Here is a 17299-nt window from a genome sequence, read left to right as displayed (position 1 = left end):
TTCTTCACACTTTTCATCTGGCTCACTTTTGGGATAAAATGAGTGAATGGGGCAATATTCTGAAAGGTGGCCAAAAGTGTCCGAAAACTAAAAGTGCAGATAGGAGCAAATTATCACTCATCCTAAAGATAACTGGGGGCCCGGAATGCAGCACTGACAGTAAAAAACTTCTACGTAGTGTGGGATCGCTAACCCTAACCCTAGCTAGGGTTGAAAGTGTACATTCCTGCATAGTGTCTCAGAAGCCCTCCAATCATGAGATTTGAATTTTTTCCTCAAACCCAAATGTATCAGTCTCAAACAACCCAAACGGGTTTCAAAACCTCTTGGAAATGTATCTTCTTTAATAATCTGTCTTCTTTAGGCAAATTTTCATTGAGGTGAAAAAGGCTGTCAAATGGTACATACATCGGCATGCTTTAAATGCCTGGCTAGGGTTAGGGTTAAAAGAACCATAGAATTTTGCCTGAAGTTACACTTCTAGCTGCACTTTAAATGACAAAATGGAAAGAGTCTACCCCTTAGAACAGGTATTCTTCACATTTTTCATCTGGCTCACTTTTGGGATATAATCAATGAATGGGGCAATATACTGAAAGGTGGCCAAAAGTGTCCGAAAAATAAATGTGCAGATAGGAACAAATTTTCACTCATCCTAAAGATAACTGGGGGCCCGGAATGCAGCACTGACAGTAAAAAACTTCTACGTAGTGTGGGATCGCTAACCCTAACCCTAGCTAGGGTTGAAAGTGTACATTCCTGCAGGGTGTCTCAGAAGCCCTCCAATCATGAGATTTGAATTTTTTCCTCAAACCCAAATGTATCAGTCTCAAACAACCCAAACTGGTTTCAAAACCTCTTCGAAATGTATCTTCTTTAACAATCTGTCTTCTTTAGGCAAATTTTTACTGAGGTGAAAAATGATGTCAAATGGTACATACATCGGCATGCTTTAAATGCCTGGCTAGGGTTAGGGTTAAAAGAACCATAGAATTTTGCCTGAAGTTACACTTCTAGCTGCACTTTAAATGACAAAATGGAAAGAGTCTACCCCTTAGAACAGGTATTCTTCACATTTTTCATCTGGCTCACTTTTGGGATATAATCAATGAATGGGGCAATATACTGAAAGGTGGCCAAAAGTGTCCGAAAACTAAATGTGCAGATAGGAACAAATTTTCACTCATCCTAAAGATAACTGGGGGCCCGGAATGCAGCACTGACAGTAAAAAACTTCTACGTAGTGTGGGATCGCTAACCCTAACCCTAGCTAGGGTTGAAAAGTGTACATTCCTGCTGGGTGTCTCAGAAGCCCTCCAATCATGAGATTTGAATTTTTTCCTCAAACCCAAATGTATCAGTCTCAAACAACCCAAACTGGTTTCAAAACCTCTTGGAAATGAATCTTCTTTAATAATCTGTCTTCTTTAGGCAAATTTTCATTGAGGTGAAAAATGCTGTCAAATGGTACATACATCGGCATGCTTTAAATGCCTGGCTAGGGTTAGGGTTAAAAGAACCATAGAATTTTGCCCGAAGTTACACTTCTAGCTGCACTTTAAATGACAAAATGAAGAGAGTTTACCCCTTAGAACAGGTATTCTTCACACTTTTCATCTGGCTCACTTTTGGGATAAAATGAGTGAATGGGGCAATATTCTGAAAGGTGGCCAAAAGTGTCCGAAAACTAAAAGTGCAGATAGGAGCAAATTATCACTCATCCTAAAGATAACTGGGGGCCCGGAATGCAGCACTGACAGTAAAAAACTTCTACGTATTGTGGGATCGCTAACCCTAACCCTAGGTAGGGTTGAAAGTGTACATTCCTGCAGGGTGTCTCAGAAGCCCTCCAATCATGAGATTTGAATTTTTTCCTCAAACCCAAATGTATCAGTCTCAAACAACCCAAACTGGTTTCAAAACCTCTTGGAAATGTATCTTCTTTAACAATCTGTCTTCTTTAGGCAAATTTTCATTGAGGTGAAAAATGCTGTCAAATGGTACATACATCGGCATGCTTTAAATGCCTGGCTAGGGTTAGGGTTAAAAGAACCATAGAATTTTGCCCGAAGTTACACTTCTAGCTGCACTTTAAATGACAAAATGAAGAGAGTTTACCCCTTAGAACAGGTATTCTTCACACTTTTCATCTGGCTCACTTTTGGGATAAAATGAGTGAATGGGGCAATATTCTGAAAGGTGGCCAAAAGTGTCCGAAAACTAAAAGTGCAGATAGGAGCAAATTATCACTCATCCTAAAGATAACTGGGGGCCCGGAATGCAGCACTGACAGTAAAAAACTTCTACGTAGTGTGGGATCGCTAACCCTAACCCTAGCTAGGGTTGAAAGTGTACATTCCTGCATAGTGTCTCAGAAGCCCTCCAATCATGAGATTTGAATTTTTTCCTCAAACCCAAATGTATCAGTCTCAAACAACCCAAACTGGTTTCAAAACCTCTTCGAAATGTATCTTCTTTAACAATCTGTCTTCTTTAGGCAAATTTTTACTGAGGTGAAAAATGATGTCAAATGGTACATACATCGGCATGCTTTAAATGCCTGGCTAGGGTTAGGGTTAAAAGAACCATAGACTTTTGCCCGAAGTTACACTTCTAGCTGCACTTTAAATGACAAAATGAAGAGAGTTTACCCCTTAGAACAGGTATTCTTCACACTTTTCATCTGGCTCACTTTTGGGATAAAATGAGTGAATGGGGCAATATACTGAAAGGTGGCCAAAAGTGTCCGAAAACTAAAAGTGCAGATAGGAGCAAATTATCACTCATCCTAAAGATAACTGGGGGCCCGGAATGCAGCACTGACAGTAAAAAACTTCTACGTAGTGTGGGATCGCTAACCCTAACCCTAGCTAGGGTTGAAAGTGTACATTCCTGCAGGGTGTCTCAGAAGCCCTCCAATCATGAGATTTGAATTTTTTCCTCAAACCCAAATGTATCAGTCTCAAACAACCCAAACTGGTTTCAAAACCTCTTGGAAATGTATCTTCTTTAACAATCTGTCTTCTTTAGGCAAATTTTCATTGAGGTGAAAAATGCTGTCAAATGGTACATACATCGGCATGCTTTAAATTACTGGCTAGGGTTAGGGTTAAAAGAACCATAGAATTTTGCCCGAAGTTACACTTCTAGCTGCACTTTAAATGACAAAATGAAGAGAGTTTACCCCTTAGAACAGGTATTCTTCACACTTTTCATCTGGCTCACTTTTGGGATAAAATGAGTGAATGGGGCAATATACTGAAAGGTGGCCAAAAGTGTCCGAAAACTAAAAGTGCAGATAGGAGCAAATTATCACTCATCCTAAAGATAACTGGGGGCCCGGAATGCAGCACTGACAGTAAAAAACTTCTACGTAGTGTGGGATCGCTAACCCTAACCCTAGCTAGGGTTGAAAGTGTACATTCCTGCAGGGTGTCTCAGAAGCCCTCCAATCATGAGATTTGAATTTTTTCCTCAAACCCAAATGTATCAATCTCAAACAACCCAAACGGGTTTCAAAACCTCTTGGAAATGTATCTTCTTTAATAATCTGTCTTCTTTAGGCAAATTTTCATTGAGGTGAAAAAGGCTGTCAAATGGTACATACATCGGCATGCTTTAAATGCCTGGCTAGGGTTAGGGTTAAAAGAACCATAGAATTTTGCCTGAAGTTACACTTCTAGCTGCACTTTAAATGACAAAATGGAAAGAGTCTACCCCTTAGAACAGGTATTCTTCACATTTTTCATCTGGCTCACTTTTGGGATATAATCAATGAATGGGGCAATATACTGCAAGGTGGCCAAAAGTGTCCGAAAACTAAATGTGCAGATAGGAACAAATTTTCACTCATCCTAAAGATAACTGGGGGCCCGGAATGCAGCACTGACAGTAAAAAACTTCTACGTAGTGTGGGATCGCTAACCCTAACCCTAGCTAGGGTTGAAAAGTGTACATTCCTGCTGGGTGTCTCAGAAGCCCTCCAATCATGAGATTTGAATTTTTTCCTCAAACCCAAAAATATAACTCTCAAACAACTCAAACAGATTTCAAAACCTCTTGGAAATGTATCTTCTTTAATAATCTGTCTTCTTTAGGCAAATGTTTACTGAGGTGAAAAATGATGTCAAATGGTACATACATCGGCATGCTTTAAATGCCTGGCTAGGGTTAGGGTTAAAAGAACCATAGACTTTTGCATGAAGTTACACTTCTAGCTGCACTTTAAATGACAAAATGAAGAGAGTTTACCCCTTAGAACAGGTATTCTTCACACTTTTCATCTGGCTCACTTTTGGGATAAAATGAGTGAATGGGGCAATATTCTGAAAGGTGGCCAAAAGTGTCCGAAAACTAAAAGTGCAGATAGGAGCAAATTATCACTCATCCTAAAGATAACTGGGGGCCCGGAATGCAGCACTGACAGTAAAAAACTTCTACGTAGTGTGGGATCGCTAACCCTAACCCTAGCTAGGGTTGAAAGTGTTCATTCCTGCAGGGTGTCTCAGAAGCCCTCCAATCATGAGATTTGAATTTTTTCCTCAAACCCAAATTTATCAGTCTCAAACAACCCAAACTGGTTTCAAAACCTCTTCGAAATGTATCTTCTTTAACAATCTGTCTTCTTTAGGCAAATTTTCATTGAGGTGAAAAATGCTGTCAAATGGTACATACATCGGCATGCTTTAAATGCCTGGCTAGGGTTAGGGTTAAAAGAACCATAGAATTTTGCCCGAAGTTACACTTCTAGCTGCACTTTAAATGACAAAATGAAGAGAGTTTACCCCTTAGAACAGGTATTCTTCACACTTTTCATCTGGCTCACTTTTGGGATAAAATGAGTGAATGGGGCAATATACTGAAAGGTGGCCAAAAGTGTCCGAAAACTAAGAGTGCAGATAGGAGCAAATTATCACTCATCCTAAAGATAACTGGGGGCCCGGAATGCAACACTGACAGTAAAAAACTTCTACGTAGTGTGGGATCGCTAACCCTAACCCTAGCTAGGGTTGAAAGTGTACATTCCTGCATAGTGTCTCAGAAGCCCTCCAATCATGAGATTTGAATTTTTTCCTCAAACCCAAATGTATCAGTCTCAAACAACCCAAACTGGTTTCAAAACCTCTTGAAAATGAATCTTCTTTAATAATCTGTCTTCTTTAGGCAAATTTTCATTGAGGTTAAAAATGCTGTCAAATGGTACATACATCGGCATGTTTTAAATGCCTGGCTAGGGTTAGGGTTAAAAGAACCATAGAATTTTGCCCGAAGTTACACTTCTAGCTGCACTTTAAATGACAAAATGAAGAGAGTTTACCCCTTAGAACAGGTATTCTTCACACTTTTCATCTGGCTCACTTTTGGGATAAAATGAGTGAATGGGGCAATATTCTGAAAGGTGGCCAAAAGTGTCCGAAAACTAAAAGTGCAGATAGGAGCAAATTATCACTCATCCTAAAGATAACTGGGGGCCCGGAATGCAGCACTGACAGTAAAAAACTTCTACGTAGTGTGGGATCGCTAACCCTAACCCTAGCTAGGGTTGAAAGTGTACATTCCTGCATAGTGTCTCAGAAGCCCTCCAATCATGAGATTTGAATTTTTTCCTCAAACCCAAATGTATCAGTCTAAACAACCCAAACTGGTTTCAAAACCTCTTGGAAATGAATCTTCTTTAATAATCTGTCTTCTTTAGGCAAATTTTCATTGAGGTGAAAAATGCTGTCAAATGGTACATACATCGGCATGCTTTAAATGCCTGGCTAGGGTTAGGGTTAAAAGAACCATAGAATTTTGCCCGAAGTTACACTTCTAGCTGCACTTTAAATGACAAAATGAAGAGAGTTTACCCCTTAGAACAGGTATTCTTCACACTTTTCATCTGGCTCACTTTTGGGATAAAATGAGTGAATGGGGCAATATTCTGAAAGGTTGCCAAAAGTGTCCGAAAACTAAAAGTGCAGATAGGAGCAAATTATCACTCATCCTAAAGATAACTGGGGGCCCGGAATGCAGCACTGACAGTAAAAAACTTCTACGTAGTGTGGGATCGCTAACCCTAACCCTAGCTAGGGTTGAAAGTGTACATTCCTGCAGGGTGTCTCAGAAGCCCTCCAATCATGAGATTTGAATTTTTTCCTCAAACCCAAATGTATCAGTCTCAAACAACCCAAACGCGTTTCAAAACCTCTTGGAAATGTATCTTCTTTAATAATCTGTCTTCTTTAGGCAAATTTTCATTGAGGTGAAAAAGGCTGTCAGATGGTACATACATCGGCATGCTTTAAATGCCTGGCTAGGGTTAGGGTTAAAAGAACCATAGAATTTTGCCTGAAGTTACACTTCTAGCTGCACTTTAAATGACAAAATGGAAAGAGTCTACCCCTTAGAACAGGTATTCTTCACATTTTTCATCTGGCTCACTTTTGGGATATAATCAATGAATGGGGCATTATACTGAAAGGTGGCCAAAAGTGTCCGAAAACTAAATGTGCAGATAGGAACAAATTTTCACTCATCCTAAAGATAACTGGGGGCCCGGAATGCAGCACTGACAGAAAAAAACTTCTACGTAGTGTGGGATCGCTAACCCTAACCCTAGCTAGGGTTGAAAAGTGTACATTCCTGCTGGGTGTCTCAGAAGCCCTCCAATCATGAGATTTGAATTTTTTCCTCAAACCCCAAAATATAACTCTCAAACAACTCAAACAGATTTCAGAACCTCTTGGAAATGTATCTTCTTTAATAATCTGTCTTCTTTAGGCAAATTTTTACTGAGGTGAAAAATGATGTCAAATGGTACATACATCGGCATGCTTTAAATGCCTGGCTAGGGTTAGGGTTAAAAGAACCATAGAATTTTGCCCGAAGTTACACTTCTAGCTGCACTTTAAATGACAAAATGAAGAGAGTTTACCCCTTAGAACAGGTATTCTTCACACTTTTCATCTGGCTCACTTTTGGGATAAAATGAGTGAATGGGGCAATATACTGAAAGGTGGCCAAAAGTGTCCGAAAACTAAAAGTGCAGATAGGAACAAATTATCACTCATCCTAAAGATAACTGGGGGCCCGGAATGCAGCACTGACAGTAAAAAACTTCTACGTAGTGTGGGATCGCTAACCCTAACCCTAGCTAGGGTTGAAAAGTGTACATTCCTGCTGGGTGTCTCAGAAGCCCTCCAATCATGAGATTTGAATTTTTTCCTCAAACCCAAAAATATAACTCTCAAACAACTCAAACAGATTTCAAAACCTCTTGGAAATGTATCTTCTTTAATAATCTGTCTTCTTTCGGCAAATTTTTACTGAGGTGAAAAATGATGTCAAATGGTACATACATCGGCATGCTTTAAATGCCTGGCTAGGGTTAGGGTTAAAAGAACCATAGAATTTTGCCCGAAGTTACACTTCTAGCTGCACTTTAAATGACAAAATGAAGAGAGTTTACCCCTTAGAACAGGTATTCTTCACACTTTTCATCTGGCTCACTTTTGGGATAAAATGAGTGAATGGGGCAATATACTGAAAGGTGGCCAAAAGTGTCCGAAAACTAAAAGTGCAGATAGGAACAAATTATCACTCATCCTAAAGATAACTGGGGGCCCGGAATGCAGCACTGACAGTAAAAAACTTCTACGTAGTGTGGGATCGCTAACCCTAACCCTAGCTAGGGTTGAAAGTGTACATTCCTGCAGGGTGTCTCAGAAGCCCTCCAATCATGAGATTTGAATTTTTTCCTCAAACCCAAATGTATCAGTCTAAACAACCCAAACTGGTTTCAAAACCTCTTGGAAATGAATCTTCTTTAATAATCTGTCTTCTTTAGGCAAATTTTCATTGAGGTGAAAAATGCTGTCAAATGGTACATACATCGGCATGCTTTAAATGCCTGGCTAGGGTTAGGGTTAAAAGAACCATAGAATTTTGCCCGAAGTTACACTTCTAGCTGCACTTTAAATGACAAAATGAAGAGAGTTTACCCCTTAGAACAGGTATTCTTCACACTTTTCATCTGGCTCACTTTTGGGATAAAATGAGTGAATGGGGCAATATTCTGAAAGGTTGCCAAAAGTGTCCGAAAACTAAAAGTGCAGATAGGAGCAAATTATCACTCATCCTAAAGATAACTGGGGGCCCGGAATGCAGCACTGACAGTAAAAAACTTCTACGTAGTGTGGGATCGCTAACCCTAACCCTAGCTAGGGTTGAAAGTGTACATTCCTGCAGGGTGTCTCAGAAGCCCTCCAATCATGAGATTTGAATTTTTTCCTCAAACCCAAATTTATCAGTCTCAAACAACCCAAACTGGTTTCAAAACCTCTTCGAAATGTATCTTCTTTAACAATATGTCTTCTTTAGGCAAATTTTCATTGAGGTGAAAAATGCTGTCAAATGGTACATACATCGGCATGCTTTAAATGCCTGGCTAGGGTTAGGGTTAAAAGAACCATAGAATTTTGCCCGAAGTTACACTTCTAGCTGCACTTTAAATGACAAAATGAAGAGAGTTTACCCCTTAGAACAGGTATTCTTCACACTTTTCATCTGGCTCACTTTTGGGATAAAATGAGTGAATGGGGCAATATTCTGAAAGGTGGCCAAAGTGTCCGAAAACTAAATGTGCAGATAGGAACAAATTTTCACTCATCCTAAAGATAACTGGGGGCCCGGAATGCAGCACTGACAGTAAAAAACTTCTACGTAGTGTGGGATCGCTAACCCTAACCCTAGCTAGGGTTGAAAGTGTACATTCCTGCATAGTGTCTCAGAAGCCCTCCAATCATGAGATTTGAATTTTTTCCTCAAACCCAAATGTATCATTCTAAACAACCCAAACTGGTTTCAAAACCTCTTGGAAATGAATCTTCTTTAATAATCTGTCTTCTTTAGGCAAATTTTCATTGAGGTGAAAAATGCTGTCAAATGGTACATACATCGGCATGCTTTAAATGCCTGGCTAGGGTTAGGGTTAAAAGAACCATAGACTTTTGCCCGAAGTTACACTTCTAGCTGCACTTTAAATGACAAAATGAAGAGAGTTTACCCCTTAGAACAGGTATTCTTCACACTTTTCATCTGGCTCACTTTTGGGATAAAATGAGTGAATGGGGCAATATACTGAAAGGTGGCCAAAAGTGTCCGAAAACTAAAAGTGCAGATAGGAGCAAATTATCACTCATCCTAAAGATAACTGGGGGCCCGGAATGCAGCACTGACAGTAAAAAACTTCTACGTAGTGTGGGATCGCTAACCCTAACCCTAGCTAGGGTTGAAAGTGTACATTCCTGCATAGTGTCTCAGAAGCCCTCCAATCATGAGATTTGAATTTTTTCCTCAAACCCAAATGTATCAGTCTCAAACAACCCAAACTGGTTTCAAAACCTCTTCGAAATGTATCTTCTTTAACAATCTGTCTTCTTTAGGCAAATTTTTACTGAGGTGAAAAATGATGTCAAATGGTACATACATCGGCATGCTTTAAATGCCTGGCTAGGGTTAGGGTTAAAAGAACCATAGACTTTTGCCCGAAGTTACACTTCTAGCTGCACTTTAAATGACAAAATGAAGAGAGTTTACCCCTTAGAACAGGTATTCTTCACACTTTTCATCTGGCTCACTTTTGGGATAAAATGAGTGAATGGGGCAATATACTGAAAGGTGGCCAAAAGTGTCCGAAAACTAAAAGTGCAGATAGGAGCAAATTATCACTCATCCTAAAGATAACTGGGGGCCCGGAATGCAGCACTGACAGTAAAAAACTTCTACGTAGTGTGGGATCGCTAACCCTAACCCTAGCTAGGGTTGAAAGTGTACATTCCTGCATAGTGTCTCAGAAGCCCTCCAATCATGAGATTTGAATTTTTTCCTCAAACCCAAATGTATCAGTCTCAAACAACCCAAACTGGTTTCAAAACCTCTTGGAAATGAATCTTCTTTAATAATCTGTCTTCTTTAGGCAAATTTTCATTGAGGTGAAAAATGCTGTCAAATGGTACATACATCGGCATGCTTTAAATGCCTGGCTAGGGTTAGGGTTAAAAGAACCTTAGAATTTTGCCCGAAGTTACACTTCTAGCTGCACTTTAAATGACAAAATGAAGAGAGTTTACCCCTTAGAACAGGTATTCTTCACACTTTTCATCTGGCTCACTTTTGGGATAAAATGAGTGAATGGGGCAATATTCTGAAAGGTGGCCAAAAGTGTCCGAAAACTAAAAGTGCAGATAGGAGCAAATTATCACTCATCCTAAAGATAACTGGGGGCCCGGAATGCAGCACTGACAGTAAAAAACTTCTACGTAGTGTGGGATCGCTAACCCTAACCCTAGCTAGGGTTGAAAGTGTACATTCCTGCAGGGTGTCTCAGAAGCCCTCCAATCATGAGATTTGAATTTTTTCCTCAAACCCAAATGTATCAGTCTCAAACAACCCAAACTGGTTTCAAAACCTCTTGGAAATGTATCTTCTTTAACAATCTGTCTTCTTTAGGCAAATTTTCATTGAGGTGAAAAATGCTGTCAAATGGTACATACATCGGCATGCTTTAAATACCTGGCTAGGGTTAGGGTTAAAAGAACCATAGAATTTTGCCCGAAGTTACACTTCTAGCTGCACTTTAAATGACAAAATGAAGAGAGTTTACCCCTTAGAACAGGTATTCTTCACACTTTTCATCTGGCTCACTTTTGGGATAAAATGAGTGAATGGGGCAATATACTGAAAGGTGGCCAAAAGTGTCCGAAAACTAAAAGTGCAGATAGGAGCAAATTATCACTCATCCTAAAGATAACTGGGGGCCCGGAATGCAGCACTGACAGTAAAAAACTTCTACGTAGTGTGGGATCGCTAACCCTAACCCTAGCTAGGGTTGAAAGTGTACATTCCTGCATAGTGTCTCAGAAGCCCTCCAATCATGAGATTTGAATTTTTTCCTCAAACCCAAATGTATCAGTCTCAAACAACCCAAACTGGTTTCAAAACCTCTTGGAAATGTATCTTCTTTAACAATCTGTCTTCTTTAGGCAAATTTTCATTGAGGTGAAAAATGCTGTCAAATGGTACATTCATCGGCATGCTTTAAATGCCTGGCTAGGGTTAGGGTTAAAAGAACCATGGAATTTTGCCCGAAGTTACACTTCTAGCTGCACTTTAAATGACAAAATGAAGAGAGTTTACCCCTTAGAACAGGTATTCTTCACACTTTTCATCTGGCTCACTTTTGGGATAAAATGAGTGAATGGGGCAATATTCTGAAAGGTGGCCAAAAGTGTCCGAAAACTAAATGTGCAGATAGGAACAAATTTTCACTCATCCTAAAGATAACTGGGGGCCCGGAATGCAGCACTGACAGTAAAAAACTTCTACATAGTGTGGGATCGCTAACCCTAACCCTAGCTAGGGTTGAAAAGTGTACATTCCTGCTGGGTGTCTCAGAAGCCCTCCAATCATGAGATTTGAATTTTTTCCTCAAACCCAAAAATATAACTCTCAAACAACTCAAACAGATTTCAAAACCTCTAGGAAATGTATCTTCTTTAATAATCTGTCTTCTTTAGGCAAATTTTTACTGAGGTGAAAAATGATGTCAAATGGTACATACATCGGCATGCTTTAAATGCCTGGCTAGGGTTAGGGTTAAAAGAACCATAGAATTTTGCCCGAAGTTACACTTCTAGCTGCACTTTAAATGACAAAATGAAGAGAGTTTACCCCTTAGAACAGGTATTCTTCACACTTTTCATCTGGCTCACTTTTGGGATAAAATGAGTGAATGGGGCAATATACTGAAAGGTGGCCAAAAGTGTCCGAAAACTAAAAGTGCAGATAGGAACAAATTATCACTCATCCTAAAGATAACTGGGGGCCCGGAATGCAGCACTGACAGTAAAAAACTTCTACGTAGTGTGGGATCGCTAACCCTAACCCTAGCTAGGGTTGAAAGTGTACATTCCTACATAGTGTCTCAGAAGCCCTCCAATCATGAGATTTGAATTTTTTCCTCAAACCCAAATGTATCAGTCTCAAACAACCCAAACTGGTTTCAAAACCTCTTGGAAATGAATCTTCTTTAATAATCTGTCTTCTTTAGGCAAATTTTCATTGAGGTGAAAAATGCTGTCAAATGGTACATACATCGGCATGCTTTAAATGCCTGGCTAGGGTTAGGGTTAAAAGAACCATAGAATTTTGCCCGAAGTTACACTTCTAGCTGCACTTTAAATGACAAAATGAAGAGAGTTTACCCCTTAGAACAGGTATTCTTCACACTTTTCATCTGGCTCACTTTTGGGATAAAATGAGTGAATGGGGCAATATTCTGAAAGGTGGCCAAAAGTGTCCGAAAACTAAAAGTGCAGATAGGAGCAAATTATCACTCATCCTAAAGATAACTGGGGGCCCGGAATGCAGCACTGACAGTAAAAAACTTCTACGTAGTGTGGGATCGCTAACCCTAACCCTAGCTAGGGTTGAAAAGTGTACATTCCTGCTGGGTGTCTCAGAAGCCCTCCAATCATGAGATTTGAATTTTTTCCTCAAACCCAAAAATATAACTCTCAAACAACTCAAACATATTTCAAAACCTCTTGGAAATGTATCTTCTTTAATAATCTGTCTTCTTTAGGCAAATTTTTACTGAGGTGAAAAATGATGTCAAATGGTACATACATCGGCATGCTTTAAATGCCTGGCTAGGGTTAGGGTTAAAAGAACCATAGACTTTTGCCCGAAGTTACACTTCTAGCTGCACTTTAAATGACAAAATGAAGAGAGTTTACCCCTTAGAACAGGTATTCTTCACACTTTTCATCTGGCTCACTTTTGGGATAAAATGAGTGAATGGGGCAATATACTGAAAGGTGGCCAAAAGTGTCCGAAAACGAAAAGTGCAGATAGGAGCAAATTATCACTCATCCTAAAGATAACTGGGGGCCCGGAATGCAGCACTGACAGTAAAAAACTTCTACGTAGTGTGGGATCGCTAACCCTAACCCTAGCTAGGGTTGAAAGTGTACATTCCTGCATAGTGTCTCAGAAGCCCTCCAATCATGAGATTTGAATTTTTTCCTCAAACCCAAATGTATCAGTCTCAAACAACCCAAACTGGTTTCAAAACCTCTTGGAAATGTATCTTCTTTAATAATCTGTCTTCTTTAGGCAAATTTTCATTGAGGTGAAAAATGCTGTCAAATGGTACATACATCGGCATGCTTTAAATGCCTGGCTAGGGTTAGGGTTAAAAGAACCATAGAATTTTGCCCGAAGTTACACTTCTAGCTGCACTTTAAATGACAAAATGAAGAGAGTTTACCCCTTAGAACAGGTATTCTTCACACTTTTCATCTGGCTCACTTTTGGGATAAAATGAGTGAATGGGGCAATATTCTGAAAGGTGGCCAAAAGTGTCCGAAAACTAAAAGTGCAGATAGGAGCAAATTATCACTCATCCTAAAGATAACTGGGGGCCCGGAATGCAGCACTGACAGTAAAAAACTTCTACGTAGTGTGGGATCGCTAACCCTAACCCTAGCTAGGGTTGAAAGTGTACATTCCTGCAGGGTGTCTCAGAAGCCCTCCAATCATGAGATTTGAATTTTTTCCTCAAACCCAAATGTATCAGTCTCAAACAACCCAAACTGGTTTCAAAACCTCTTGGAAATGTATCTTCTTTAACAATCTGTCTTCTTTAGGCAAATTTTCATTGAGGTGAAAAATGCTGTCAAATGGTACATACATCGGCATGCTTTAAATGCCTGGCTAGGGTTAGGGTTAAAAGAACCATAGAATTTTGCCTGAAGTTACACTTCTAGCTGCACTTTAAATGACAAAATGTAAAGAGTCTACCCCTTAGAACAGGTATTCTTCACATTTTTCATCTGGCTCACTTTTGGGATATAATCAATGAATGAGGCAATATACTGCAAGGTGGCCAAAAGTGTCCGAAAACTAAATGTGCAGATAGGAACAAATTTTCACTCATCCTAAAGATAACTGGGGGCCCGGAATGCAGCACTGACAGTAAAAAACTTCTACATTGTGTGGGATCGCTAACCCTAACCCTAGCTAGGGTTGAAAAGTGTACATTCCTGCTGGGTGTCTCAGAAGCCCTCCAATCATGAGATTTGAATTTTTTCCTCAAACCCAAAAATATAACTCTCAAACAACTCAAACAGATTTCAAAACCTCTTGGAAATGTATCTTCTTTAATAATCTGTCTTCTTTAGGCAAATTTTTACTGAGGTGAAAAATGATGTCAAATGGTACATACATCGGCATGCTTTAAATGCCTGGCTAGGGTTAGGGTTAAAAGAACCATAGAATTTTGCCCGAAGTTACACTTCTAGCTGCACTTTAAATGACAAAATGGAAAGAGTCTACCCCTTAGAACAGGTATTCTTCACATTTTTCATCTGGCTCACTTTTGGGATATAATCAATGAATGGGGCAATATACTGCAAGGTGGCCAAAAGTGTCCGAAAACTAAATGTGTAGATAGGAACAAATTTTCACTCATCCTAAAGATAACTGGGGGCCCGGAATGCAGCACTGACAGTAAAAAACTTCTACGTAGTGTGGGATCGCTAACCCTAACCCTAGCTAGGGTTGAAAGTGTACATTCCTGCAGGGTGTCTCAGAAGCCCTCCAATCATGATATTTGAATTTTTTCCTCAAACCCAAATGTATCAGTCTCAAACAACCCAAACTGGTTTCAAAACCTCTTGGAAATGTATCTTCTTTAACAATCTGTCTTCTTTAGGCAAATTTTCATTGAGGTGAAAAATGCTGTCAAATGGTACATACATCGGCATGCTTTAAATGCCTGGCTAGGGTTAGGGTTAAAAGAACCATAGAATTTTGCCCGAAGTTACACTTCTAGCTGCACTTTAAATGACAAAATGAAGAGAGTTTACCCCTTAGAACAGGTATTCTTCACACTTTTCATCTGGCTCACTTTTGGGATAAAATGAGTGAATGGGGCAATATACTGAAAGGTGGCCAAAAGTGTCCGAAAACTAAAAGTGCAGATAGGAGCAAATTATCACTCATCCTAAAGATAACTGGGGGCCCGGAATGCAGCACTGACAGTAAAAAACTTCTACGTAGTGTGGGATCGCTAACCCTAACCCTAGCTAGGGTTGAAAGTGTACATTCCTGCAGGGTGTCTCAGAAGCCCTCCAATCATGAGATTTGAATTTTTTCCTCAAACCCAAATGTATCAATCTCAAACAACCCAAACGGGTTTCAAAACCTCTTGGAAATGTATCTTCTTTAATAATCTGTCTTCTTTAGGCAAATTTTCATTGAGGTGAAAAAGGCTGTCAAATGGTACATACATCGGCATGCTTTAAATGCCTGGCTAGGGTTAGGGTTAAAAGAACCATAGAATTTTGCCTGAAGTTACACTTCTAGCTGCACTTTAAATGACAAAATGGAAAGAGTCTACCCCTTAGAACAGGTATTCTTCACATTTTTCATCTGGCTCACTTTTGGGATATAATCAATGAATGGGGCAATATACTGCAAGGTGGCCAAAAGTGTCCGAAAACTAAATGTGCAGATAGGAACAAATTTTCACTCATCCTAAAGATAACTGGGGGCCCAGAATGCAGCACTGACAGTAAAAAACTTCTACGTAGTGTGGGATCGCTAACCCTAACCCTAGCTAGGGTTGAAAAGTGTACATTCCTGCTGGGTGTCTCAGAAGCCCTCCAATCATGAGATTTGAATTTTTTCCTCAAACCCAAAAATATAACTCTCAAACAACTCAAACAGATTTCAAAACCTCTTGGAAATGTATCTTCTTTAATAATCTGTCTTCTTTAGGCAAATTTTTACTGAGGTGAAAAAGGCTGTCAAATGGTACATACATCGGCATGCTTTAAATGCCTGGCTAGGGTTAGGGTTAAAAGAACCATAGAATTTTGCCCGAAGTTACACTTCTAGCTGCACTTTAAATGACAAAATGAAGAGAGTTTACCCCTTAGAACAGGTATTCTTCACACTTTTCATCTGGCTCACTTTTGGGATAAAATGAGTGAATGGGGCAATATACTGAAAGGTGGCCAAAAGTGTCCGAAAACTAAAAGTGCAGATAGGAGCAAATTATCACTCATCCTAAAGATAACTGGGGGCCCGGAATGCAGCACTGACAGTAAAAAACTTCTACGTAGTGTGGGATCGCTAACCCTAACCCTAGCTAGGGTTGAAAGTGTACATTCCTGCAGGGTGTCTCAGAAGCCCTCCAATCATGAGATTTGAATTTTTTCCTCAAACCCAAATGTATCAATCTCAAACAACCCAAACGGGTTTCAAAACCTCTTGGAAATGTATCTTCTTTAATAATCTGTCTTCTTTAGGCAAATTTTCATTGAGATGAAAAAGGCTGTCAAATGGTACATACATCGGCATGCTTTAAATGCCTGGCTAGGGTTAGGGTTAAAAGAACCATAGAATTTTGCCTGAAGTTACACTTCTAGCTGCACTTTAAATGACAAAATGGAAAGAGTCTACCCCTTAGAACAGGTATTCTTCACATTTTTCATCTGGCTCACTTTTGGGATATAATCAATGAATGGGGCAATATACTGCAAGGTGGCCAAAAGTGTCCGAAAACTAAATGTGCAGATAGGAACAAATTTTCACTCATCCTAAAGATAACTGGGGGCCCGGAATGCAGCACTGACAGTAAAAAACTTCTACGTAGTGTGGGATCGCTAACCCTAACCCTAGCTAGGGTTGAAAAGTGTACATTCCTGCTGGGTGTCTCAGAAGCCCTCCAATCATGAGATTTGAATTTTTTCCTCAAACCCAAAAATATAACTCTCAAACAACCCAAACAGATTTCAAAACCTCTTGGAAATGTATCTTCTTTAATAATCTGTCTTCTTTAGGCAAATTTTCATTGAGGTGAAAAATGCTGTCAAATGGTACATACATCGGCATGCTTTAAATGCCTGGCTAGGGTTAGGGTTAAAAGAACCATAGAATTTTGCCCGAAGTTACACTTCTAGCTGCACTTTAAATGACAAAATGAAGAGAGTTTACCCCTTAGAACAGGTATTCTTCACACTTTTCATCTGGCTCACTTTTGGGATAAAATGAGTGAATGGGGCAATATTCTGAAAGGTGGCCAAAAGTGTCCGAAAACTAAAAGTGCAGATAGGAGCAAATTATCACTCATCCTAAAGATAACTGGGGGCCCGGAATGCAGCACTGACAGTAAAAAACTTCTACGTAGTGTGGGATCGCTAACCCTAACCCTAGCTAGGGTTGAAAGTGTACATTCCTGCAGGGTGTC

This window comes from Lepisosteus platostomus, chromosome 9 (assembly GCF_059453375.1).
Source record: "Lepisosteus platostomus isolate fLepPlt1 chromosome 9, fLepPlt1.hap1, whole genome shotgun sequence".
Classification (NCBI taxonomy): Eukaryota; Metazoa; Chordata; class Actinopteri; order Semionotiformes; family Lepisosteidae; genus Lepisosteus; species Lepisosteus platostomus.
This window is presented reverse-complemented; position numbering follows the sequence as displayed.